The 27,991-nt window shown below is 41.4% G+C and overlaps 1 protein-coding gene across 8 annotated transcripts in view; it reads right to left on the bottom strand.

The window, feature by feature from the left end:
- Positions 1-11,828, bottom strand: part of dab1b (DAB adaptor protein 1b) — a 57,130-nt gene extending 45,302 nt beyond the window's left edge. For 5 of the 8 annotated variants that reach the window (XM_034215235.1, XM_034215239.1, XM_034215238.1 and 2 more), the window contains exon 1: positions 11,456-11,827. The gene's annotated coding sequence lies outside the window, so the exon portion shown is untranslated. Of the gene's footprint in view, positions 1-11,455 lie in introns of all 8 variants that reach the window. The other 3 variants (XM_034215237.1, XM_034215242.1, XM_034215236.1) reach the window with 2 other exon arrangements.
- Between the last annotated feature and the right edge of the window lie 16,163 nt (positions 11,829-27,991).

The raw sequence follows: 27,991 nt of genomic DNA, 5'->3' as shown, positions 1-27,991 counted from the left end.
AGGTTGATAAAATAAGGTTACATCCTTGTAACTTAGAGATATTTTATTATATAGGTAGAACTGTATGCATCTAAGGTTAATTTAAATTGGCTATGCTCAAGTATGTAGACAAGCTAATGTCGAAGTAGTGTATGTGAAATCAACCTCACAATAAGATGTGTGTATATTACAATTATTAATGTCATATTTCAAGATGATTAGTTAGATATTACAATATGGTTGGTTGAGCTGGAGTTCATTATTGAGCTTACACGTTAACGTCACAGTCATCTGAAGAACGAACCCAAACCTTGAAGTTTTTATTTATTGCATTACCAAATGGGTATCAAATAAACAGTAAGCATTGGTAACACAATTTCCAAAGTTACAGTAAAATAAAAAGGACCCTGACTCGGACAATACACAATCCAACATGTTCAACAGAAGAGAATCAGTTATATTGTTTGTACACATGGTACTTTACATATATATCTGTTTGTTTAAAGTGTCCAGGTGATGCAGACAGGCTGGACCAGAGAGTGAGAGACAGAACTGGACTCCTCACAGCAGTGAACTTCAGCTCAGGTACAAAGACTCTTTTTTCATACTGTACAAAGAATAAAGAAAGATATTGGTTTAAATGAATGAAGTATTGACTTGAATACACTGATATACATTCATTAAACAATACTAAATACTAGATCACCTACACATCAGTTAAGTTGAGGTTTTTTTCCATGCAAAAAGTTACATTTAGATATTTAGCAATATGACTTTGTCAGCTTTCTAATTTAATGTATTGAAGGCAAAGATATTTAACACATAGTGAGAACTGCTACTATTTATCTCTCAATATTGTCTGCAAAAAACGTGGTAAAAGTTATTCTTTCAGTGAGACAACAGAGCAAGCTTCTACAGTTGCACTACGTTTTGTAACAGTTAAATATTATTTTGATAATAACATATATTTCAATGTTGATGAACTTCATACTGTTCATTCATAATCTGATTGTCTTTGTAGCTCACTGTTGAAATAAAAAAAAAAAACATTACAATTACAAAATAATGATATCTACAGCCCCTAAACACACAAACACACCGCTTTCATAAATAACACACTTGTTCTGCAATAATATGTTTTATGTTTCCTGTCATTTTTGTTAGGAAAGGACATGCCTGAAAGACACGACATGTTCTCCTTCTCTGAGGGTCAAGAAGAACATCCAAGAGGAACATTAAAAGCTGATGTTATGAGATTTTAAGACCAGTACAGGACATTCACTAAGAAACTACTTTTATTGTAAAAACACAGTCAGCTGATCGAATGCAGCTATTTCCACATCTACACTCCATCCGCTGATTATTTCTATTTGCCTCACTTTATGAGCTTCACAACATGTACCTTGTTTTGCAATGTCACAAATAAATGGGGCCAATCTTCAGTCAGATGTGAATGTGTAATCTAAAATTTTCAGTAAGAATAATGGACAAAAGGAGAGCAAATACAATTTATTGAAATGTGAACCAAAAGTTAATCAAATGTTTTAAATAAAAAGCACATATGGACAGAAGGTGTAAACCTATTAAATGTATTAAACACATTTAGTCAAATAAAGTGACCGACTAGGCCTGTGCAGTTGGTATCAGCTTTGCCCAGCATGGGCTCCTCCATCAGGCCTGGTCCTCCTCGCTGAGGAAAGACCCTCAGTCCTCTCCAAACCAACAGACAGGACGTCCATCACACGGAGGTTTCTCCCTGAAGTCTCTGCAGCTCTCTGGACATCAGACTGTCTCAATCCGTCCACACTGAATATGAGATTGGGAAAATGAAAATAATAAATGCTTTAGACAATAAGAAACATAAAGTTGACTGTTGAGTTGCTCAGTTTTTTTAGATTGTCAATACTATTACTGTATAACTAATATCTCAGGTTAAGAGGCACATTCAAATAAAGATTGGTCTTTAAATACATGTTGTCTTTTGAATTGTTTGTCTAAAGTCAAGGATCTATAACTGGTACTTAGTTTTAATGATACAGTCTGGTTATTATGCTGTTTGGAGGAGGCCTCACAGGTAAGAGCGCTAACTAGCTACCATCACATGTACCTTAGCTTGACTTAAATGTATTAAACGTATAGTTAAGTGATATCAAAATATAAATAACTAATGTCATGCAAACATATTAATATTTGCTTGATTCCAGTGTTGAATTTAGCACAATTGCATACAAACGTTAAGGGGTTTTAAGATTCTGAAGTATTATGCTAAAAGCTCAATAACTTAGATTATTATTTATAGTTTTGCTGAATAGTTTCATGTCCGCTTACCTTAGAAACGTAACATGCGACGGCAGCGTGCAGATGGGGAGCATGTTAGCTTAGCTTGGTAGCTTCAGCTAGCTCTGGAACTTCCAGCTCGGTGGCAGCAGGTCCCGCCTCGGCTCCGCCTCTTTGCCCTTATTTGGAGCAGGCTGGAGAAGGCGGGAGTTGAACTCTGGCGTCACTGTCGAGCCGTTAGTGGCCGACTCCGCCTACTAAGGGCTTCACGGCAACTCTGCAGAATCCTATGGGTGACGTCACGGACCCTACGTCCATTTATATATACAGTCTATGGAGATGACATGAGCAGCCCTACCAGCATTTGCCATGGTGGCCTAAACATTTTTATTTGGTCTTAAATTGTAGTTCAACATTTATTTCCTGTTACTTCTGGACCATGACGGTTGGCCAGCCTTCAACGTTTAATTGAGTGGAATATGTTGAATATGTTTTACCAAAATGTTGGCTATATGTTAAGGAGTTTTCAGTAGGTTGTGACAGTGCACTGCAACATGTTTGATTTCATTTATTTTGATCTAATTTATTTTTATTTATCATATTAATAATATATGTTTAGTATGGTTTTGAAAGTGCGCTCCAACATATTTGTTGATCTTGTTTATTGGTAAAATATTATTTGTTTTAAAGTTCAATAAATGGTCAATGAATAATCGTCAAAATAATCATGATATCAATTATTGACCCAAATAATCGTGATTATGATTTTTGCCATAATCGCACAGCCCTACAACAACATGTCCTTGGCAACTCTCACTGCAGTAAACAAAATAGAAACAATCGGTCAAAGCAGCGACTGAAATGAGGCGGTGAAACAGGGTTCATTGTGTGGCAATAATTAACTTTCAAAACAGGCTTTACAAAAGGTTTCACAAATACAAAACCCCTGTAACAATAAACACATCCAACAAATGTAATAGAAAAAAAGGTTTAAAGTAGCGATTTTAAGGAAATCCTTGAGGAAGACAGCTCTAATTGTTTTAGCTTGTGATCCAGGGTCTGTTAGTAGAGTTTCTCTGAGATCTGAGAAAGGGGCCTATAAGTTCACAAATGAGGATGTAAGACGGGGCTAGAACATGAAGTACTTAAACTAAAGATTCAAACCTTAAAATCAATCCTGACGTTAACTGGAAGCAAATACAGGGAGACTAAAACAGGTTTTATGATTTCTTTCAGTCAACAGTGTTGCTGCAGAATTGTGTAAAACTTGAAGGCATGAGCAAGCTTTGTTGTTAAGGCAGGTGAAATACAATAATGGATTCTTCAGAAAATAAACTCAGAAGAAGAGAACGGGAAAAGAGAACATTTGAAGTGAATGGAAACAGGACTAAACTTTTTTGGTTGACATAATGATCTGAAGTGAAATTGGAATCAAAGATAACAACTAGATTTCTAGCATCAAGCTAAACATTAGTGAATACAGCAAACTGAAATAATGGGGCTATCTGAAGGCGATCTGTTATGTTATCATCCTTAGGCTCTGTTAGGCAGATAGTATATTATTTTGTGAATATTCCTCAAGCTTAAGAGCAATGGGGGGCTCGAAACGGGACTCTTTTCGCCTCAGGGCCCCCAGCCAGTCATCTGGTTGAAGATCAGGGATACATTTTTCTAGACAATTTGTATTTAACAGTTGTAGTTGCTAATTGCTAATTAACACAAATAGTCAGTGAATAAGTGGGTGACCTTCCCTTGTTTAAAGAAATGTAATTATGTACTACAATTGTTTTGTGTATTACATAATGAGGGCTGCCCTGGATTTAGTTCAGTGGTTATTTTTGAAATAAATGTTTGGTTTTGTATGCCACACAGATTATTTTATACAACTAAAGTACCTTGGTTAAGGTTAGCAAAATGGTGCAAACCAGTTTAATTTTTGATGATATTTTCCTTACCTAAAAATTATAGCCTAACAGAAATATTCCGCTATTATTAAATAGCATTTTGTTTTTAGATAAAAGTAGGCCTAATTTTTAAAGAAGGCATGCGGTTGAGGGTTGGTTCTTTGGACCTGTATATGCACATTCACAAAAGGTGTCTTAATTGAGTATTTGTACCAAAAGTCTGAGACAGATGGCCACTTGTTTACAGCCAGCTCTGTGCGTCAGCTAAAACAATCAGAGATGCAGGACTAAATAAAAGCACTCATTTCTAGTTGTAAGGACACATCTACGTAAATGTTGCGGCTGCATGTTAACACTTATATTTAAAGAATATTCATTAGCCATGTTAAACTGCTGAGAAGGAATCCTTTATTGGAATTATGACAGTATGAAGTATATTTTGTGCATGTAAATGTAGTCAAATATTTGTTGTGATTTGGCAAATACGTCCTACATGTTGTGAATGTTGCCTTAATACGTGGAAAATGTTACTTAGGTGTCATTACGTTTTTCTCAAAACCTTTTTGCTGTTATAAATTAGGATAAGATTGAGATGACTGGAAGTGTTTAAAGCCAGAGGCTGTTGTTTGGATTCCAGCAATTGCTACTGAGTTGAGTACCTGAGAGACTTTTCTGGTTCCACCAGCTTGAATTCAATGTTGGCCACATGAAAGTAAAGCCAACAGACAACCTACTGCTCGCTCAGTTGCCGGTTTAAGCTAAATAATGCAGTGCAATACAAAAGCCCTGCAATAATATAGTGTTACCTTTTGTTTAAACAGTTTTGAAGAGATGTTGATGCAACAGTATGTTAATTTCAGAGGATGAGTTGTATTGTATGTCAGAAGTTTCTTTCACATCAAACTCCTACCCACCAATACACATGTTAAACAAACCTGTAAATGATCCAAACATGGGGATGCGCTGTGCTCACTAAGAAAAAAAACATCAATCAGGGGATGTGAAATCACATGAGAATTGAGTTTGATAGCTCCTCTAGGCTGAACTAAACATCTCAATTACCTCGGGGGGGGGGGTTTGAAAAAGCACTGCAGTAAAGAGCCGTGGCAGATACAATATTTAAATGGGATGTCAGTGGAAGAAAAACCCGCTAAGCTTATTTGATTACATATTTTATGGGGCACATACACAAGTACACACACAAATGCATCAGGGCTACTGTAGTGCCTGCTGCTAGCCACACTATTACAATCATCAGCCACATATGGAGCTGCTGTCCCGCCTGTGGGGGATAGGGCTGTAGAGCGGGCCAACGGGAGGAACCGAGAGGACCTCGCTACTCAGAGGTGATGAATGCTCTGCTGCTTATGGAGCCTCCTGCAGTGCATCTGTGAGAGCAGATGAATGGGGAGGAGAGCGCTGGTAAATTGGGTCACACGAACGTAGCGTTTCTGGGTAATGCGGTGAAAGCGCTGGAGGAGTGCAGTTGGGTGGCTGCACGTGCATACAACTGGGGCAGAGCCGCTCCAACTTCTCTCCATTTCACTCTCTCGCGCTCCTGGCTTTATTGAATAGTTACGCTTTTAATTTGCAGAAACACCCTGAATTTTTTCCTATTTCACTCTTTCCATTTCTCGATGACACTCCTTTGATAATAGTCACATAAATGGACCTATATAAAAAAAGTATTTTTGCGTTGATTTAGATTTATGATTGAGGTCTTTTTTGCTGCATTTGCGGATGGTGGACAAAAATAATAATACTAATACATGCTGTATCAGGTAGATATTTAAATTGAACTTGTTATGTACAAAGGCAGGTTGTCAATAGCTGATCAGAGTCTCTGTCCAGACCATTATTACATTTTACACTTGTTTTTTGAAAATTCAACAATAATTGACTAATAAGTAAATATTTAAAAACAAAATGTCATATCTTTATGTTTTTATCAATCTTTGTTTCAGAAGTTAATTCCTCCAACATATATTATATTTTATGCCTAAAAACAGCGATAGAAAAATGAAAGACCTGTTGACATTAAAAACAAAAGGTTTTATCAATGTCGTTGCATTTATCGTCTCTCCATTCCCTTTTTTGCTCCCTGTTCCAATGCTTTTGATGACTAATCCTGTTCTTGGTGTCAGACGGACAAATGTATCCAATCAAATGGGATTTGGGATGAGCAGCTAAGCTATCCCATTATGTTCTGTAAAAGTACACTTGACCCTATCATTTCAAATATCTACAGAATATATCCAGCAGCATCATGGATTGGAGGTATTAAGGGGGTGTAGACGGACAGTCCTCTGAAGCCCCGTATAACTCCATATTCATATCCTGAATGATTGGATTGTTATTTATTTCAATGGGCCTTTAAAAGGTAACTGAATGGCATTATTTTAATGCCAGCGGCTTTCATAGCAAATTAGCAGGATCTACCTTTAAAGAAAATGTGTAAATGTCAATCATTGACACAAACACATCACATGCCAGCTTCCATGTTTGGCCAGAGTGTGTATATGCCACATCATATTACATCACATGAGCTTGGCATGTTCATTGCCCCAAGACATCTCTCTGCTCTAATTCATTAGTTTCGGGTTGTGGAAGAGTCTGATTGGGCGGTGGGGTGGGGGGGAGTGACGGGGTGATGGGGGTCCTTTACCTTGGCACAGATAAGAAGACAAACTAGATTTGAGGGCGGATAGATCTTGTCGGCAGCACACACCGCCTCTTGGCAAGCAAGGCGAGGTCGATATTGAGCGAGAGGAGGATGGAGGGGGGGGGCTTTCTTACCTCCTAAGATTTACAGTATCTGGAGCTCTGCAGCCTCATACTTCAGTGAATGGATGAGCATTTCATACGGAGCCAACTGGCGCAACATGAGTTGAGCTGAAGGTCATTGTGACTCATTCCCAGCTTTGGAAGGTGGGTGGCTTGAGACCTGCTAAATCTATACTACCGATTGGTTTTAATAGTACAAAGACGACTGTGGAAAGGCAGTTGCGACACAAATGCATGGTGCCAAAGACAGTTGATAGTACAGTAGTAGGGAGTGGGTACAGATTGCGTAGAACCTTGAGGCATATGGCATGGCGCCCCATGCCTCCCAGCTAATTGAGTCCTAATGAATCACTGGTTTGGCATGGTACACGTCCCTCGTGATGGCTGGTGCCATTGATGCATTGAAGAAGCCCAGTCCTCTGGAAGTGAAGCGGGCAGTGACGGCTGCTCGGCTGAACGCGGGAGGCAGGCCCACACTGCCGACTTCACACTGAACACTTCACTCACTCACCAGATGTTACAGGTCAAGGCGCAAGCATTACTAGCTACCCGGCTCCACACAATGGAAATAATTGTCTGAATTCACTGGCCCATTTGATTCCAGTAACACTCTCTATAGTCCTGGGGTCGCGGCCTCATTGTCAACTCAACAGGGCCAGGGACACTAGGAGGGGAAACACTTGGTAGTCAATGGGGCCTCACTGCTGTTGTGGTACAATTTACATATATACTGGTAATTGACTTAATTACATATACATTGGAAACATAAATTAAGCTTTGACCACAATTAGCAAAGATTACTATTATTGCTCACTTTTTCTAATTTAAACATATGTCTACTTTGATATGGTTTTATCCTTGTAAACAGAAAAAGCCCAATTAATTGCATACAGTGGAGGGATATTTGAAATAATTGATTTAATGTATAAGTTACACAGTATAAATGGATAAGAGAGTTGCGAATTACAGCCTCATTATAATGTAAATCATAGACAATATTTGTTCTATTTCCAAGTGTAGGCCTATTTCTATTATTGTTTTTACTAAAACAGTTCCAGACCAAACATATTGGAAAGAAATGTCTCATTTAAACATTTTCCAATTTTAGGTTTTATATGTTGCACATCCGCTTAGTCACGTCAGTGAGAGAGTGAGTAATAAGTGGGGATTGTTCCCATTCTATCGCCCTGTGTGAGGTCTGTCCAAACTCAATACTTTATTATTGACAGAATGATTCTCTTGGAAAATGCTTGAGAAAAAAGATAATACATTTTTGGACATACACTTATTTGCTTTCTTTAGATCTTTATGTTAGAATTGACAATGCTTTCACGACATTACACAAAAAAATTGAGCTAAACCAAATGGATATTTTATCTTAGAATAAAGACCGGAAACAATAGTAAACATCTCGCCTGGCCTTTGTCCAAAGGTAATAAAATCTGCCTACGAGCACCTCTAAAGCTCATTAACTCCCATTTTATATGCATTGTTCAATCTGTCCTAAAGTGCACAAAACAACGTTTACGTCAATAAGATGCCAGACTATTTATTGGCCAGGATCAGTAGCGAGGCAAGAAATGATCCAGCACATAACCTCTTTAAAGCAAACTGTTCTTTGACTTTGATTCGCTTTCTCGACAAGACTTAGATAAGAAAATCCTTATAAAAATAAAAGTATTCCCCAAAATGTCAAACTACTCTGAGCTTGTTTTACAGCTTGTAAGTTAAGAGACTTTGCTTCTGACACATGGTTGCCGCCACCCTCCCGTTGCACTCTCGACTTCAGATGCACCTGTCATGTTGATTTCACTCCCAGTGGAGCATGAGCATCATTCAGCATCCCGCATGCTCCGCTATCTGAGCAATCCTCTCCTTTTGTTCAACGGAGTCAACCCGGACCAACTCTGACCTGCCACTGCCAGGGGCGACATCTCCATTAATGAGTAGACTGGATGTGATAAGGCCACCAGCAAAATGAGAACTCAGACACAATCTTGTGAGCTCATTAAAAGCTACTTTTATGAAAGATTTAGGCCACTCCGGCAATCGTGCGTCTAATGCTGAAACGCTACATTGAGGTTGGCGTAACCCCCCTGTTCGTTAGATGCATCATCTCAGTGCACTTGGGAAATCTTAAGGGAGTTCAAGTTGAGGTAATGCCAATGCAGTATGAAAGGAACAAACTAATGTGAAACACGGATGCCTTTCAGCAATACAGAAGGCAAGAGGTGACACTAAGGCGAATGGGCGAGACAGCCCTAAGGATCGCAAGAGTTCAAGACAACAACAGCCCAAATGTTGTCCCTGCTTTGTTGCAATTGTGCTGGGACAACAAACCAAAATAACCAAACCACTTTCACTATTTTACAATAATTGCGAAAGGGGAAAAGGCATTACGGTCTTAATCGGATAAGATATAGCTAACATATCCACCCGCAGCTTCTGCTGTCAGGAGCTAAATTAAGTGTCTTGAATCCACTGAGACCCAACAAAGAAGCCCATACTGGAGAAGTTAATGCTCTCTAGTGTTTTGTTCAGCTCCATCTTAAGCCCCCCAACTCACACTGGTCTGCAAAGAACTGTCTTGGGATGACAACTGGAAATCGCAATGTATGCTTGCGTGCGTGTGTGTGCACATTCACCACATGTGTCCTACAAACGAGCCAGTGAGTGCAGCTTAGGATCTGTTGCAGAACATCCTCTATAAGGAGATTACTATAGGCAGTTTGGACCATTGGCAGGAGTCACCAATGAACTTTGGCACCAATGTCAAAAAGCTAACGCCGACCTTTGCATACATCCCGACGAACAGCGACATAAACACAACATGTGGTCATTTGAGCCTCGGGGCAAGATGTGGTTAATTTCATCAGCATCTCATTTTATAGCTGCTAGCTGTGTTGTTAGTGATTTCCCACAGCAATAGCCGAGGCCATTTTCCATTGAGGCCTGGTGTTACATGAGCACCCTGATAGACATATGGCCAAGCACTGAATTGTGCATTTGAACTGGTCATGTTGGCTTATAAACCCATGGGGGATTTGAATAGGTTTAAAAAAATAATAATCATGAAAGGAAGGAAGGGGTTAAACACCCTATAACCACACAGAACCTAGTGTTTTCATGTTATTGCATGCTAGTCCCTGTTTGTGGATATCTAACAGCCGCCAACCTGCACTGCAGTCATAAGGAGATCCACTGATAATGCTGTAGCGACCCACATTGTTTTCACTGGTAAAGTATGGCCCAACCTCTGGTTCCCCCTAAGGTTTACACCATTAGTTCTGATAGCACTGGTGCTGTTGTTTGTAATGTTTTCACTGTTAGCACCGTTAGCTGCTAGCCAAGGTATTGCCTGTTGCCATGTTTAGAGCTGTGTGTGGGCAATCCTTTAATCATATCCCCTGCATTTCAAATTGAAAAACTTTAAGATTACCTAAAGAAGTTTTTTTTGCAAATAATCCATTTTGCTTTATATATATATTTTTTTTCAAAGAGGTAATTATGAGTAATTAACAGCACTACTGTAAATACTTTAATAATGTCAATATATGGTTACTTAAAATCTAAATAAAATACTTACAAAAGTTAAATAAAAGTGAATTAAATAATCAAATCAATGGCCAATGAAATCTATCCATTTCTAATCGGGAAAATCCAAATGTGGGCGAAACAACTGCATGCCCTAACGCAGTTCAGACCCTCTACCATGATCAGACGACTCCACAATTAGCAGGATTATTTTTTATCACCGCAGTGACCCATGATCGGTAATAAAGAGCCAAAGCCCACTCCAGGCCCTGTGCGCTGTCTGAGGCAGCCCGGCTCTGCTCTGCCGGTCAGCCCGCTGCCGCCGCGCGCTCCCATCCACAGGTCCCCCCGATGCAGCCCACCGAACATTTTCTAACCGTTTCTGAGCACCGATCAATACATTTATCAACAAATGCGACATCATCCACTCAGCATCAGAGCCGGTTAACAAGCAGTCGATTGAAGATGACTTACTGCTGTTGCAGCAGGACATCTCTTCATTTGAATATTTGTGGAGGGAGGGAGGGAGAGGGGGGGGCAGACGTGGCTGGAGAAGCTCAAAGCTTTTCCTGATACTTATCTTCACAAAAAGAAACATAACCGAGGGAAGTCATGCATCGAAATCATATTCAGAACCATATTTCCAATTATTGCGCAATTTCAATATGGGACAGCAGCTTATTTGACAGGCGACCGGCGTTTACGCTTTAAATGACTCCACGTTCACATCCACCAAGCAATCATCGATGGTCATCCTCACGAGCACAATTTCTGATCTCGTTAGGTTCATTTTCATCACATATGAGACTGTTTCTCAGTCATCCATAGCGGACTGCTCCGCAACCCATTTTCATTCCGCGGCCAACGCATCCTATCCATAAATCTTGACATGTCGCGGAGCTGCCTCGCATCCTTAAGCAGCTCTGACACTTTCACCGCTTTTTAAAACACTCCTTTAATAGAAGAACTGCACTCACCTTTTCTTAGCGGATGCTTCTCTGGAGTGTCCCATTTATGCGTTTTAATCCACATCTGTGTCCCCTTCATTTGAGCGCTCTATTTCCCCCCCAATGAGAGAGAGAGAGAGAGATGGAGAGAGAGGCAGAGAGCGTGCTTAAGAAAATCCATTTGTTAATTCCATTTTCCGAGGTGAAATCACATTGCCTCGCTTTTTACATGTTCAAAATTCTTCCACAATGCTAAGATCCGGTAAAAAGCTCTATTTTCCTGCCCCTTCTCTCCGGCTCTGAAGTTGCCTGGTTACCTCCGTTTCTCATTCAAGGAGGCTGAGGGCTGCATACAGCGACCAATCATAGCAGCAGCCGGAGAGATTAACTATTTCTTGGCTCCACTATTCTAGACTCCGGCAAAAATGAGGAGAGTGGGCGGGGTAACTGGGCCCCCGGTGACAGATTTTTTTTTTTTAAATGCACAGAGAATAATGTAGAGAGAGGGGATCCGTTAGAGGGAGAATGTGTGCAGGGAGGGGGGAGGGAGGGGATTAAACATTTTTCGAAAAAATAAAGGATTGGGTGGAGGGAGGAGGGACCAGTTGCCACTTCTCACTACAACAAAGATGTAAGAGAGTGATATTTCAGCCTCGCAGGATGTTATGCAAAATGACCCTTTTACTTCCCCTTCAATGGACAATAGGTCTTAAAGGAGCAGGGATCAGTCTCTTATCTGAAATCCCCCAAAAAGCAATCCATCAGGGTAATTGATCGCCCCCCTTTAACCAGCCATCCGTCAAGCCAGCGCTCTCCCTCCCTCCTCCCCCACCCCAGCCTCCTCATCATAGGCCGTATCGATTCCAATTTCCCCCCCCTCCAGCTGGGGTGAAAAGGTGTAGGGGAGTGAGCCGGCATCAATCTGTGGTACAAGGCACGTGGGGGCATGATGACCCCCCACCTCGAAGGGGCTACTACATCCAGGTCATGCCCCCACACCTCACACACACACACCTACTGTATGAAGGCCCTGACCTTTGTGAATGGCCCCACACCAGTGGCTTCAGACTGGCCGCAACGGGGTGCAGCGTAGAAGTGCTGGTGCATTATGGGGAAACAGTCGGGGGTCCTGAAAGCGAAACAACAAGCTTCTCAAACAGACAACAACCAGTAAGAGAGGTGGGGGTGGCGGGGGGGCACTTTTCAAAGGGGTTGTGCACGAGACTGTCTGGGACATTCCGGCAGATCAAAATAAGTGATTTTGTTGCTTACGTCTCCATTCTTGTGTTTTTTGAAGTGATTTCACATCGTGCATCACTAAAGGATGTCATATCTGATGATGCACCAAAGAGTTCACACGTGTTTAAAAAAAAAGTAAAGTTTGTTCTTTTCATTTTGTTGTTGTTTGTGTTGCAGCTGCTGAGTGTGATTGATGCATCGCTGGCGTCACTCCAGCCCACGGATTACAAATGAAAACAACAGTGTTGGGGTGCCCCCCTCCCCCACTACCGGACAAGTGCAGTGTGTGTTTACAGTTGTGTATGCAACACACACACACTTAGCGGGTTGATTGACGTGTAGCTCTTGGCTTGAGCATGCTTAATCCCGCTGCTTTCACAGATAGACTCGGCCTTCCTCTTTTTGTCTGGTGTGACCGGCATAGCACGTTTACACACACACAGACACAAACACACACACATACACACAAAGTACAGTAGGCCTACCATGTCGTTTTGTTTACTGGGGAGGGAGGCTGCTTTGTGGGTTCTAATCCCCTCTGAAACCCGCCCTCCCTTTAGCGGCCACCCCTGACACTGTGTACACACACACAAACACACACACACACACATGCACACAGGACTCTACTCTTTGGTCATTAAAAAAACAAAGGAGGTCAGTGTCAGGCAGCTGGCTCCTGTGAAGCAAGCGTTAATCCACATTTTCAAGGCCCACAGACAAAAAGAAGCCTCACAGATGAAATGTTTCACGAGTGACACATCAACCCATCACTGTGGTGCCACCTTGTTCATCCATCCACCCACCTTCACAACAACAGAGTATGTATGTTGTTGTTCAGGCTCTTAGTAGGTTGCATTAATAGCACAAATAAAGAGGGGAGGGAGGGGGAGAGATTAGATTTCTCTCCCCCTCCCTAATCGTATTCCACTTCTGCGAAAGGCTTTGATTTCCATGTAGATGGAGCTGCGTTGATAAGGGCGGGGAACTGCCCTGGAGAAATGAGGCAGAGCGATAAGATAAGGCGAGCAGATCCCCATCCAGACAACAACAAAAAAAGACAAAGAGGAGAGTCATCACCCCACATGGCGCTTAATCTTCAATCCAGAGATTACCGCAGTCAAAATTCTCATCGCTGCACCCTGCCAAATGATTAGTCATCTCCCAGAGGAGAGGTGGTTAACTGGTTCACCCCACCCCCCTGCGGAACCTTGGAGCGAAAGCTGATCAATAACTAGTTCCTGGTTTCAATGACAGAGTAGCAGCTTTGTGATCACGACAAAACATATGTATACAATGGCAGAAAACATGCTCAATGAAGAAACATGACGCACCAATTTGCTATTTTCTAAGCTTGTAACATGCTTAAGACTTGACCACTAATTAAGACGTCCAGCTGTATTCTTTACACAAGAAAACAGCCACAGAATGAGCGTGTTATCGACGAAAGAGGGCCGGTTTCTCACTATTGTGCTACGCTCTATGCTAATGGCCTGTTTTAATCAAGTCTAATCGTATTGTCGTATCAGTGTGTGATTAGCATTCAGAGTGGGGAGAAGCCTGATATCGATAAATGACATGCGACCATTGACCCCAACCGCTCTGGCTGCTGAAAAGTCCCGCTCTTTTTATCAGTCTCACCCAGGTCTCTTCATTTCCTGTAGCAGGGCTCAGCATAATGTGCTCCAACACCAGCAGGTGTGGAGGCCAATCTCCTCAGGGGACGAAGCACCTGTGTTAAAGAAATGCACCCATGTTTTTATCGTTGGGAAATAAGCAGTTTGTTCAAGCCAACCGTCATGTCATGTATACAGCACTCACAAACATATGCCATGCTAACAATTGCTTATTGCTAAACCTAACCCTAGAAAATATATTAAAGTGAAGAAGTATTTGGAAATATTGAAGAAGCATGAAAGATTAATAGTGCATGATGTTCTTAAAACAGTTTTAAAGATGCACTAATAATTACATTGGAAGGACATCTAATGAGCAAAGTGTTGGTCGTAGTGAAGCACCACGGGTGATAACCGGAGACAGGCCGATGTTCCCTGAGCCCCTGATCCTTTCAATCCATATTAGGCCCAATATTCCGTCAATATATTCGTTGGCCAATGGAAACAATAACTCACATACAGCGACAAAAACATTAACACATTGGTAGAAATGTAGCGATTGCCCATTGATTGAGCAAACCTATAATCCTGAAAGCCCAATGTCCCACTGGACCAAGAACCCAAAACCCAAACATCCAAACATCTCCACTATATGCAGAATTCCTGATGTATTTCCCTACTATGGTGGACCCACCATGACCCACCCTAATCTGCCTCTGATTGGCTAGCACTTGTTGCATTTGTTAGTTGGGGTAGTTAGGTTAACAAATGATGAATGGGATGTTAGTGTTAGAATATCAAAGTGGAATTCTGATCCGAGGGAACATAGAAACAATGTTTGAGGCATTTTAGCATCTTTCAGCTTGGTTGTCAGGCCAAAACATTACAGCTGTCTTTGGGGCGTAAAAGCTGGTAAACATAGTGTACACTGTATGTAGTGTGATATTAGAAAGACAAAGTTAGCCTCTACATGATCAACATAGTGGAGCATTGAGCGGTTAACAAGCCAGTCTGAAGTTTGTTCAGAACAAAAAGGCAAGAACAGACTAAATATTGGACTCCCATTAATCAACATGTCTCCAAATGAAGGTAGTGTTGTTTCTTAGCCGTTTGTTAACACGTTCCCCAATATCACCTTTTGTGTTAATGTGTTTACAGCTGTTAACTGCTACCAACAATCTAGTTCTACTACTGTAAGAAACTTTCTATCTTAAAAGACTAGATGTTTTGCCAGCCGCCTTCCTTTTTCCCTCTCAGTTGTCACTTTAGATGTCTATTTTGAAAAAGCAAAATGTTAAATAAGCAGAAGATTAATGCAACCAAAGAGCTCTGAAACATATGCAGTGCTGATGCTCGCCAGGTTTAAATATGTGTCTGTATGGAGGCACTCATTTAGCTATGTGTGTGATGATCTTATGTGAGTGTTAAAGCCACAACAGCAGCTCATTACACACATGAAGCAAGACCAGCTCTCTTATCAAGGTCAGGAAGGTCTGGAGAAAATCCTGCTCATAAAACACAGGACAATCAGACCATGGAAACTGCGATGTAGCCACTCTACTTTCTTTCAGAAAACACTCACATCTGTGTCTTTGTTCTAACCTTGGGTCTATTGAATGTGCCTGAACATAGTAGTGGAATTTTCCGAACATCAGCATTAAACTGTGATGTTTGTCAAGTGTGAATGTACCATTCCTATATAGCTATGTCAACTCTGCACTCTCCTGTAATGGGTTAAACTGATTGTGCAGTGTTAGACTCATGCCCTAGCCACACGGAGACGAAACGGGTCGTATCCGCTACAGTTCTCTATCATATAGAGATTCTGTGTATTATTCTTATATGATTATATAGAGTCGTTATTCATTTGTTTTAAAGCTCAATAAATAACAAAGAAGACCTCTGACCGGCACTTTTATAATTGTGTCCGGAAGATTTCAACTTTAACGGACATTGACCGGCGAAGAAAAATTGTAACGGAAACTCTGCCGCACGGTTCCCTCATCCCTTGGAAGAGGTGGGTGTTTTCATCTGCTGGTGGACTACCGGGGAGATTTACAGCAGGAGCACACGCTTGCCTCGGGGAGGGAGAAAAAGAGCCAGAGCCCTGCCTCTCCCCACCTCTGCTGCTAAATCCACCGCAGAGAATGACCATGGCAACCATGCATGCTCGGGAAGTCTTCTTCGCTGCTTTTGGTGTATTTTGTGGCAGATGTACAGCGCCACTTACAGGCCGGGCATATGTACTACAGCGTCTCGGACACGTTTCTGGTGATGATTGCGTGTGGACGGAAGACTTTTTTGATATCGAATTTGGTTAGTTTTCGTTACCGTCTCCGTGTGGCTAGGGCCTCAGTCTAAACGCAGCATCCAGGATGCCGAGGCTCAGGGTGTCACTGTTTATTAGCTACTGATATTAAATCACAAGAACAGGAAATAAAGCAGATGGACAATGACAGGTGCCAGTTTTCATTTTGGGAGGGAGAATACAATGCTTTTATTTCCATCTGCTGAGATGCATTTGTAATTAGGAGCGTTATCACAATGTGGCTATACATTTCATCTGCACAGTATTTGGATACAGAATAGTGTACGGATATATTCTGTAAGTTATTTGAAGCATCAACATCTAAATTGTGTAGACATTAGGCAAACCTCATGAGCTATTTACATACAGTTGTTTACAGAGACCACTCCACATTTTTCTTAAATCATAACATCTACATGTGGTAGCCATTCCATTCCAGTGTCTGTTGAATTCCAACACATATACATAGTCAGTAGTTTAAAGAATAAAATACAAATAAAATTCGTTTTACTTAAACACATACCTATACATAGTAAAACCAGAGAAACTGGTAATGCAGCAGTGGTCTCTTCATTTTTTTCAGAGCTGTATTTTTTGCCCCCGTCATAAATGCCATTTTTTGTTTTGTGTTAATGGAATGTTGAATGTATTGATGTAATATGTTATTGTAAGCATGATATACAGTATTGTGCACTTTTTTCAAAAAATATTAGGCAACCTCTGGTTCTTTAAATAAGTCAGAATGTGAAGAAGTATAAATGACCCTGCTTCTCACTAGATGTATTACCTTGGTACACATTTTTAAAAAGGGAAATGGTCTCAATAGTTTGACATCAACTATTTTCAAGTGTTTTCCACAACAGCTTAAAAATAAGTTTTGTAAATAGATCAGAAATAAGTGTTAGTTATAGGGTTGTAAGCTTGTTATTGACTGGTCTACTACATGGTGTTGTTACATTTGGAGGGCTCTTTGGGTGATTTGTGTTTTACACAGTGTGTTAAAGTTCTTTAAAGGTAAAGGTTTTGTAAAAAATGTCTTTGCTCTAACATCTCGTGTCACTTCTGGTTTTAAAAAACAAAAGGTCTAAAACGCAGATGGCGACATTCAAAATGCCACACTTGAGTCTTCAAAACAGTAATCCATAAACCGATAAGTGATGTCACGGTGACTAATTTCAATTATATACGGTCCAAGGCCAATAGATGTTTAATCACTTATCTGGCATACATACGTTGATCAATCTATTTCCAGTGACAGGAGTCTGAAAGACACATGTAAAAAAGTGAAGTACTGTCTTTGACCCAATCAGCAACTCTGAGCACACCACAGCTTCTTTGGGGTACCATGGAAACACAGGACACCCTGCCTATGTCCGGTTTGTCAAAGAGGTTCTTTATTTTAGCGAGTGCACTGAGTATTTAGAAACCCCATCACACACAAGCACGTATTGTACAGGCTCTATCCACCCACACATCACTGTGATCAAATTGTCACAGGGGGCCCCGATGACAAAGAGAATGTGACAGTATGTGATTTATTGTGTTAGAAAATAAAGTAAAAGAGGGTAATTGAGGGGTAAGTGCAGGAAACAAAGTTTGCAGGTGTCAGCGTAACTTTGTCTGCCATCACAAGGCGATGATGAATTTATTCATGGTTGGGTGACGCTGCCAAGTCAAGGACAAACACCCTATAATTACCCCATACATTTAGGAAGCGATTAATTCTAAATTCCAGCTATTAATTAAAATATGCAAATAGACAGCTATTGTTGAAACATGTGACACAGTTAGCAGAGTAAAATAAGTTTGATGGGAGCTCAGTCACTTCCCAATATTAGCAGGCTAACAAAGAGCCAATGACCGACCACACACACACACACACACACACACACACACACACACACACACACACACACACACACACACACACACACACACACACACACACACACACACACACACACACACACACACACACACACACACACACACACACACACACACACACACACACGTCTGCATTGCACATTTGCGCATCACTGATTTACTGAGCACATTTGGGTCCAACTGTGGTGACTCAAGCAAGCTGACTCCTTCAAAGCAGAAGAAGAGTTTGAGAGCCATTACAGATTTAATTGGATTTGATTTCAACCATGTGAGTGGAAAAAAGACTTGTCACCACCCTGGAGAAAATGGAGCCAAAAAGTACAATGATTGTATTTACTGCACTGCATAGAGGGGGAGTGTTTGTGCATATGTACGGATGCGTTTCACACTGCGTGTGTGAGTGTGTTTTCAGTGTGCTGTGTGGGTGTATGTTGCACATCTCAATGCATTAATTCACAAGACACACACAAAAGTGTAAAATGAATCTATAGAAAGAGGAAGAAATGGATTTCCCTGATGTTCTTTGAGATGGAAAAATTGAAGACAGTAAATACAGGACAGGAGGAAACCACAGCTACAGCCTCCTCTCTCCACTTTCAAAAACAAGACTCACAAATTGTACATCATGTCTGTCACTGCTGCACAGCATTTTGCTTGGATTCCAAAAACGACAAACAGAAGCTGTCAGAAAAGCCCAGAAAGAATTATTTCTCTAAAGGACAATACTTTCTTTAGATTTTCAGAGAAATGTTGACAGTAGCAATCAAAATAAAACTAAAATGTTTATTTTATGACTTTGTTTAATAATCTTCTACAAGATTGTTGTAATTAAACAAAATGCCTTTTTTAGTGATTATCTTGATATCAGAGGTGAAAGATTATACACTTAAGTAAAAGTAGCAGTACTATGTTGTAGAAATACTCATTGTTACTGAACTGCTACACACACTTAAGTTATCTCTGCCTACAGTATGTCCATTAAGCTTCATAACACTCAAATGTATAGATGTAAATGTGGCTATGAGGGTTGTGCAATATGTCGCTTTTGTCAGTATATGTGTATACTGTGTATATGTACATAAGTCATGTTTTAATATGTTAATGTATTTTAACGTGAACAGTGTAATGTAAGATTTTTGTCTTCTGTGAAAAACAGTGTTCCACAGGATTTTTTCTTGCAGGGATAATAAAGTATATCGTATTGTATCATGTCATATCGTGTCACACCATGTCGCACGGTATCATGTCGTATTATGTCATGTCGTATCGTACGAGTGAATTCCTGCATTCAAAATCTAACTTAAGTAAAATGTTACTAAAGTATTGGCATCAAAATATAATTAAGTACCAAAAATGTAAGTAATCTTTATGCATAATGGTCCATTTCAGAATCATATATATATAATGACTGGATTATGAATGCAATAATGTGTCTATCACAGCTGGTAAAGATGGAGCTCATTTTAATTACTTTGTATATTGATGCTGGATATCTTAACCTAAAATAATATGTCAATAAATATGTATTAGTTGATTTATATTTTATATTCGCCAATAATCTGAACGTGTCAAGTAACTTAAGCTGTCAGATAAATTAAGTGAAGTGAAAAGTACAATATCAACTTCCAAAATGAAGTAGAGTATAACAAATTATAAGCACAACACGTGTAAATACTCAAAAGTAGAAGTACCTTCATTATATTCCACTGCTTGACATAAATGCAGCACATTTTAGAAACTGCTGTAGAAGATGTAAACAATTCATATTTTTCTGAATTCATGCCACATGGTTTCACTTTTTTAAAAGGAAAACAAGATGTTAAGACTCAATCCTGGATAAATGACATGCTGAGATGGGTGTGTTTTGCAGCGTGGCACCAAGATGTGGGTCCTTTGGGAATGTGTTGCTCCGCACAGGGAGTCGAGAAGGGGGTGGGGGAGGGCGCCTTCGATTTTCCATCAAGTGCATCCAAATGCCTTCAGACCTCCCTCTTCACAGCCCTGACAGGCGCACCTACATACACATCGTCACCCTCCTGTGCACATGCAGACTGATGGCTGCAGCTGCTGCACACCTCTCTGTGGCTGACTGGCATATATATTTAACCACCCACACAGGCTTTACATGACACGCGACATGCAAATTGAGGCACACTGACACAGACAGACGGGACTTTTCCGCTCATTGTTCCACGTGTGCAGGGCTGCCCCCGGAAAATCACTAGAGATTTGAGGGAGTTTTAACTGGTGCAGGGAACCAGATTGGACGCTTTGATCGTCATGCTGGAGTCAACCTCCCAAAATGTGGACTATGGGTTATTTAGAAGCTGGAGGCTGCTTTGGACCAACACAAACACACATACAGACTTTTCTGGCATCGACAGTCTGGGTTTCCCTCTCCTCCCAACGCCTTCTCATCTCCATCCTAAATGTGCCAAGCTTTTGTTTTCGAGAGTTTTTTATCTGGAGCTCGACAATACACAGAAATTATAATAAGGCTCCTCTTCTGATATTTTGAGGCTCTGACCCAGTTTTGATTTGTTCCACGGGGGACGTTGCATCGCTTCAAAACACAACTCTAAAATCCTAATAAACAGTGAATCCCCTCTTTAATTGCAGTAGAAACATTCCCAGCACAAAAAAGTGAGGTTTGAAGGTGGAGCTCACCAAGGTAATACGATATGTTCACACTACATGAGAATAAAACAATATCAGATATGAGGAATCAGCCAGATTGAGACAGGTGTGTTTTCAAATCAGGATGTGAGAAACTGAGGGGAGCAGTGAGTGACGGAAGGATACACAAAGTTAGAAGAGTGAAAATGAGAAATAGGTACAGAAAGAGCCAGATGGAGGTTTGAATATTCTGCTAACTGCATGTACTGTAGCGTGACGCGCGTCAGTCGCTGTAACCCGCCCGATGAGGAACGAGGCAGATGCGTAATGGTGTAGGAGAAGAACTCAAATGTCACTCGGTAATGGGCAGCCTGTTATATTAATCCCAGTCCTCCTTGAGACTCCAACATCCTTGGGGAGGAGTGTCGTAAAAAATAACGCAGTAAAGAGAACTGTGTTGCAATGCAGCATGAAAAATGCCCTCCATCTGCAGTGACTCAGCCAGTGAATCCACGGTAAAGAGGAATATGTTTGTCCTCTCCTTCTCCTCTCATCTCCACGCTTCTCCGTCTCCCCGTCTCGCTCTCCACACACGTTTCAGTTCATGGACTCACTCAAACACACACACACACACACACACACACACACACACACACACACACACACACACACACACACACACACACACACACCAACGTGTAGACGGCAAAGGGAGGCACTTGCTTCGGCACATTATCAAGGCCTGCTTACATTCATCGGGTCCTGTGTACATACGGATTCAGTCACTGTCCTCAAATAGACATATGAATTCATGCATGCTTGCTCAAACAATCACCACTGTCTTTCCTTTTCTAGATCAAACAGCAGCAGATGCCCCCCCGCCCCCCCTCCCCTCCCGTTGGCTAATCTGTTAATTCTACATTCCCGGGGTAAAACAGAAAATAAGGACGATGACGGGCTTCTACGTTAAAACCTCCGGCTATCGGATCTACGTGGTGAGACCGTCTATTGTTACGGGGCTTTCTAATGTAAATTGCCAGTGTACACAACAATCACTACATGCTACTGTCCTAGATAGATACTACTGTGCATTGCGACAACATTAGGCACAAAGACATATTTATGCATGACTGAGTACACTCACATTCATTCTTTGCAGTAGACCGTAGTGAGGCCAAGGCACAAAAAAGCGATTTCTCATTGAGGTGAAATTCCAAATGTGGAGAGTTTCCTGTATTTCCTTCAGTGGAGGCTTTTATAGTATTTCCACAACAAAAGCCTCCACTTCTTGAGAAGATGTCCTCTGATTGAGACCAAGAAAGGATGTCAAGGAAAATTCATAAGGACTAACCAAAGAGCTGAATCAGTTTGCACTTTTGGCAGATGCATAGAAAACAAATACAGTTTCAAACTCAGCGCTGTACAATGCAACGATTATTGTGTATCTAACAATAACAAGACCGAGACGCAAGACCTCTCGAGAGACTTTGGGCTGGGGCATTTTTATTCTATTTTTAACATAATAAACTGTTGTCAACTTTATTTGTTTGTGGTTCTTAACTCTGCTCACCCCTGATTTTAAAGAACCTGTGTATTTTAGGAGTCCTAGGCTCCTTTTAACCTAGGTGGCGTTGTTGGCAACTATTTTAATTCTACCCTTTTTAGTCTTAGTTATTTTCAAACGTCGCCACAATTACATCTACTAAGAAGGTTGTTTTCAAAGTATCCATGGTGTAATATTAAAACAGTGATGGTGATTTAAATGTTACTGCAGGAAGGAATTGTTGGAGACCATTATCTCCTCTGGTAAAGGATGTTCCATCGACTCGCAGTGAGATCACGTTCCCAATGTGGAGAGTTCCTGGTACGTCATCCTGGACCATTTTTACTGGGTTTCAGGACTATTTTCCACAGTGAAAGCCTCCACTTCTTGAGCGGATGAATTTACACTGATCGAGGTCAAGGAAGGATTTGAAGAAGAATACCAAAGGATTTAGGAAAAGAAACCCAAAGTGCTAAGATAATCTGATTGCATTTATGATGGATGACGGGGCATGATTTATAGAAAATGAGTACGGTACCAAACTTAACGCTGTACAACAGTATTACAATAAGAAGAACGTTTAAATCTGCAGCAAGGACTTGTGGGACAGCATTATTCACTTCTCTTTGGTTAGGGGTTGGTCCAATGAGTCCTATGATAAAGGAAATAAGGTAAGCACTAAGCACCTTTCTTTATAATTTAGAAAATTCCATCATGGCTCTCACCTGTATACTTCTGAATTGTTTCACCCATTTAAGAACCTTCTCTAAGCCTAAAAGAAGCATTCGACAGCTGCATTGGTATTCAAGAAACCACTTTAACTACACGAGCGCGAATGGATGCGTATCCAAGGCAGTTCTCACATGTTTATTCCCAGGATGTGTTGCCTGCCCCCCTCGCCGTGAAAGGTTTGCAGATTTTTGATTTTCAAAGCGATCCACCTGTAATTCAAGGAGCGACTCCTTGCTTGCCGGCTCATGTTGCATTGGAAATGGGGGCTTTTCTGAAGATGATATAGGATACTGTCATACACACTCTGCCAGTTTGAATCATATCCTGTTTTTGATCTTCTTCGGGGGAATGACATTTACCTGGAACATGCAGCAGCCATGTTTATTCATTCATGATTCCAACATTGTCCAGATATTCTGTATCAGTTCAGGGGTGTTCCTCTACAGATTGAGTTACTGCAGCTTTATGACTTCCTGGACTCTGTCGCTATTGCTGGAACTTCTTTATCTGAGTACCAGTGAGAGCGATGATATATTATGTCCAACACTTGGAGACGGAGCTATCAGGAACCTTTGACAGCGAAGTTATCTCCCATTTGAAGAAAGGAAATACAGATGTGTCAACAAACCTGTTTCACAATGGTCCCAAAGCCACATCTGCTTGTAGCTACATCTTAATAGAGCCTATTATTTGCAATAATACAGTTGATTAAAAGACGCTCTACACTGTTTGTTTCTGGGTTGAACTGTAAATCCACAGAAGTGGCTCATTTAGGCTATTTAATGTGACTGCAAGGATAGCATTGGAAATAATGCTGGAGTGCTACCAAGTCTTCCTTTTCTGCTGACAATGCGTGAATGCAGCAATAGTAGGAAAAGCACAAGCGTTATTAATAAACATCAACAATGGCAGTGTTCTATTCCAGTAAGCTACAGTATTCATTTCATTATGTCCCCATGTGCTGTTTTGACTTTATTTCCCAAATCCAGGTCCTACAGGGAAGGCAGTGTTCATTAACGCAATCTTTTATACAGCTTCCTTTAATGTTAGGATCTTAAAGCTCTATTGTTGTTTGAAAAGGTCAAAATACAGTTATTTTGAGCAGTGCCTTTTGGATCCAGGTTAAATGGATAAAATAACATAAAAGCTACTAAGCACTGCTCATGCAGACCATGTGATCAAAGCTATGAAAAACCCTAGGAGACGGACTATGGGCTGGGATTTTTTTGTCCAACTAATAAGTCTAAGGGTCTAGTATTACATTTCCTTGTATACTTGTGTGCCATAATGGATAATACCTTCAAACAGTTCAAAGTACGAGCTACTTACGAAGCTAAGGCTTAACAGATCTTCTACATGTCAACCGTGCAAATTACATTTACGTTTGAAGACCATGTGATGGGGTTGAAAGCTCCAGGAAACCCTAGTATAAGGACTTTAAGTTGGCATTGTTTTGTAAAACCAAACACATTATGGTTGAACTAGAATATCTGCTTCGAGTTGTTTGCTTCCAACATTCAATTAAGTTGCATTTCACATCCAAAATATCATAACCTCCTTATTTTATCCAATTCAATAAGTGAAATTGTGATAATATGCTAATCATTCATCAAGTTTTGGCTGAAGTTGTGTTCTGTGAGGCTACAGTTAGCTTGACTTTTGTCCACGTAAACGTACGGGCCAAATTTGAAGAAATTGTCTCATGTAATTCCTGAGATTGGAAAATAGTGTGGACAGACGTTCTCCCAAAATCATAAAGGCTTCGGCCAAGGCGGTTCCCGGCACAGGAGAATAAAAATGGCAGTTTTCTTTTTATAAGATTGGTTATATTTAACTACCATTTGCATTTAAATAACGATATTTCCTAACCACACATTGGCTTACTCGGGTGGCAATATTACACATGCATACACATGCACACACATGCACACACAAGCAGTACATGCTTAGGGAGCCTAACGCAAAAACTCCTGTGCTAGATTAAATGATACCTCCCTTCCACTGGCACACTGACACCCTTCCTCAGATTCAAATAAATACACAATCGTGCACTTCTCATAAGAGCACATGCAGGCGAGTCAGAGAGAGAACATGACAGCCTCTGCTGTGGCCTCACTCATCCGTGGCCTGCTCCGATGCAGATGTGCTCTCTCCCTCGTTAACCTCGACCAATGGGAGATGCCCGCGCGCAGCTGTGCAGCAGACATGCCGCTCTGCCTCACCAGACTGCGGCGCTGGCACGAGGAAACCCACTGGCACCGAGACAACGCATCCTCACACGCTTGGACACATGTACGTACACACAGAGTACATGCACACACACGGCAGCAGGGACTTGACTGTGTTTCCAAACACCTCTGCTGCACACTGCGTTGCCTGTATTACACGCAGTCACCTTGTTCAAGGCCAGAAATAAATAGGTAATTTATTGACAGGGGCCGCATCCCTGACTACATTCAATTACACTTTGCGAGGGGGCTTGTAGAAATGTATATAGATTCCTATAATGTTTCACAGCGGCTCTGTATCCTGCCGTGCTGCAGCTACCAGCACCACCGCTCGCTTTACAGTAACCATAGCAACAGGTTGGGGCTACCAGGGCTTTGAGTTGAGGAAGGTCAAGGGTTGAGTTCTGTTCAGTGGAGAAATCAAATCTGCTCTTTGCAAAGACAGCAGCTCTGAAGATTGATGTCCTGCAGGAGACGAGTCTGTGGTGAGCGTGGCTTCGGGGGGATTCAGGCTGCTCTGACCCTGGCTAAAATCTGCTGCCGATGCCCACTGTGTCCCAGTCCCCTATCCGTCTGATCCAGAGGCTTTCCTGTCTGCTGAATCAAAATGTTTTCATCTGAGTCTCGGAAATGTTGGATTTATTCCAGGGTTCAATCACTTTGCAGTCTGTTGATTTGTCTCTTTTTTTTTCTTCCCTCTTTTACTTCAGAAGCGAGCCCACAGGTGGTCGCTTACTTTACCGTAGCCATGGCAACTGCCCACGGAAAGCAGGCGGAGAAAGAAGAAGAAAAAAACACAACAACCTTCACTTACCTTTAGAAGGGGGCAGCTCCTCGGATGAGCGTGGGCAGTTTAAGTACGTTTTAGGCTCTCACAGACCTCTGACTCGGAATAAAAAAAGGACACTGGCCCCCCGTGTCAAGCCCAGGTGGGTCAAACCATTCCCCTCAAGGCCGGTGCACAGATGGGCTGAGCCAAGAGGGGGAAAGTGGCGGGGATGGAGAGAGGAACTGGGCACAGTCCTGGCACGGAGGAGCTGAGCCATCTGCCTGTCAGGACTGCTCCGTTTCAGACCCCCGTGCTCTGGCTCTCCGGTGTCCCCACCACAGATGGACAGCCTTCAGAAAGGTGTTAGTCATGCCTGGGCTGCAGCACAGTGACAGAATGAGGGCCGCGCAGCCTGGCTCCCATTAGAAGCCAAGGCTGAGCCAAGAGAGCGGATGTAGGGGAGAGAATCAGTTGTGTATTTGAACAGGTTGAAAGGGGTTAAGACGCAGAGCTGGGACCTGTCAGTAACTGATATTTGCTCAGAACATTAAATAAACGTGGTGCAGATACTAGATATTAAATGTAGCAGCCCCTCGTTCGACAAACAAGCGCACCCACACAGCCCCACCGCCTCTCTCCATGCTCCCTTTTGTCCTTGCTCCTACACCCCTGCCTTCCTGTGTCATTTTCCTTTTCACTCTGTGTTCCCACGTAAGCAAATTCAATGTTTGAACCATGGATTTATAAAGAGAACTGGATACAGCGTTGGAGGGGGGGGGCTTTTTATTCCTATGACTGTGGCTCAGTGGCACTTAATGCCAAAATGGCCAGACTGTAGAGAATAACATTTATCAGATCATCTGTCAAGGAGAGACTCTGAGGCATGAACTCAATTGCACGACACAGATAGTGTTCTCAAAAAATAAAGACTTTACTGGAATTTTGCACAGTAATCAAAACAAGGAAAACAAATATACTCTTTCGAGGAAAACTAGCAAGTGATCAATGAGGTAGATCCGTGGGAAGTCCGTGAGGTAATCAGGAACGTGGGTCATAGTAAGACAACGAACTGACAATGAACAGGAGGAAGCTACCACAATATATACACAGGTAAAGGGGACACAGGTGGAAACAATCAGGGCTGGGGAAAACAATCAAGGACGCAGGAGACAGAAGGGGGCGGGGAGCGTGGAGGCCTGAAATGAGAGGGATGATTAATTAAGGGAATAAACATAAAGCACAGGGCAAAGAGACATGACAAAACTAACATAAAGAATACACTTTCACTATTAGTTTCCTAGACATGACATCATCCCTGGATCCTACGCCTTTATTCCCCATCCATGGGGTCCATTAAGCAACTTTGAGTCTTGAAAAACGTTATAACTAAATAATGTATCATATTGTTATAATAGAACATGTGCACTTGTGTATTAATCAAGCCCCGCCTCCAATTTGCTATCGAAATTTGAAAATTAGATACATTTGGCCATTAGCTAATTGTACCACTTTCAGGGCCTACAGTTTTTTCAAGAGGACATATTCTGATAATGTTCAGGTTCATATCTGTATTTTGTACATCTATTGTTATGTTATGTCCATGCTTTAATGTTTAAAAAGGTCGTTATGTT

The sequence above is a fragment of the Gymnodraco acuticeps genome, unplaced genomic scaffold (assembly GCF_902827175.1).
Source record: "Gymnodraco acuticeps unplaced genomic scaffold, fGymAcu1.1, whole genome shotgun sequence".
NCBI lineage: Eukaryota > Metazoa > Chordata > Actinopteri > Perciformes > Bathydraconidae > Gymnodraco > Gymnodraco acuticeps.
Note: the sequence above shows the minus strand (reverse complement) of the source record. Positions and strands in the feature narration are given on the sequence as shown.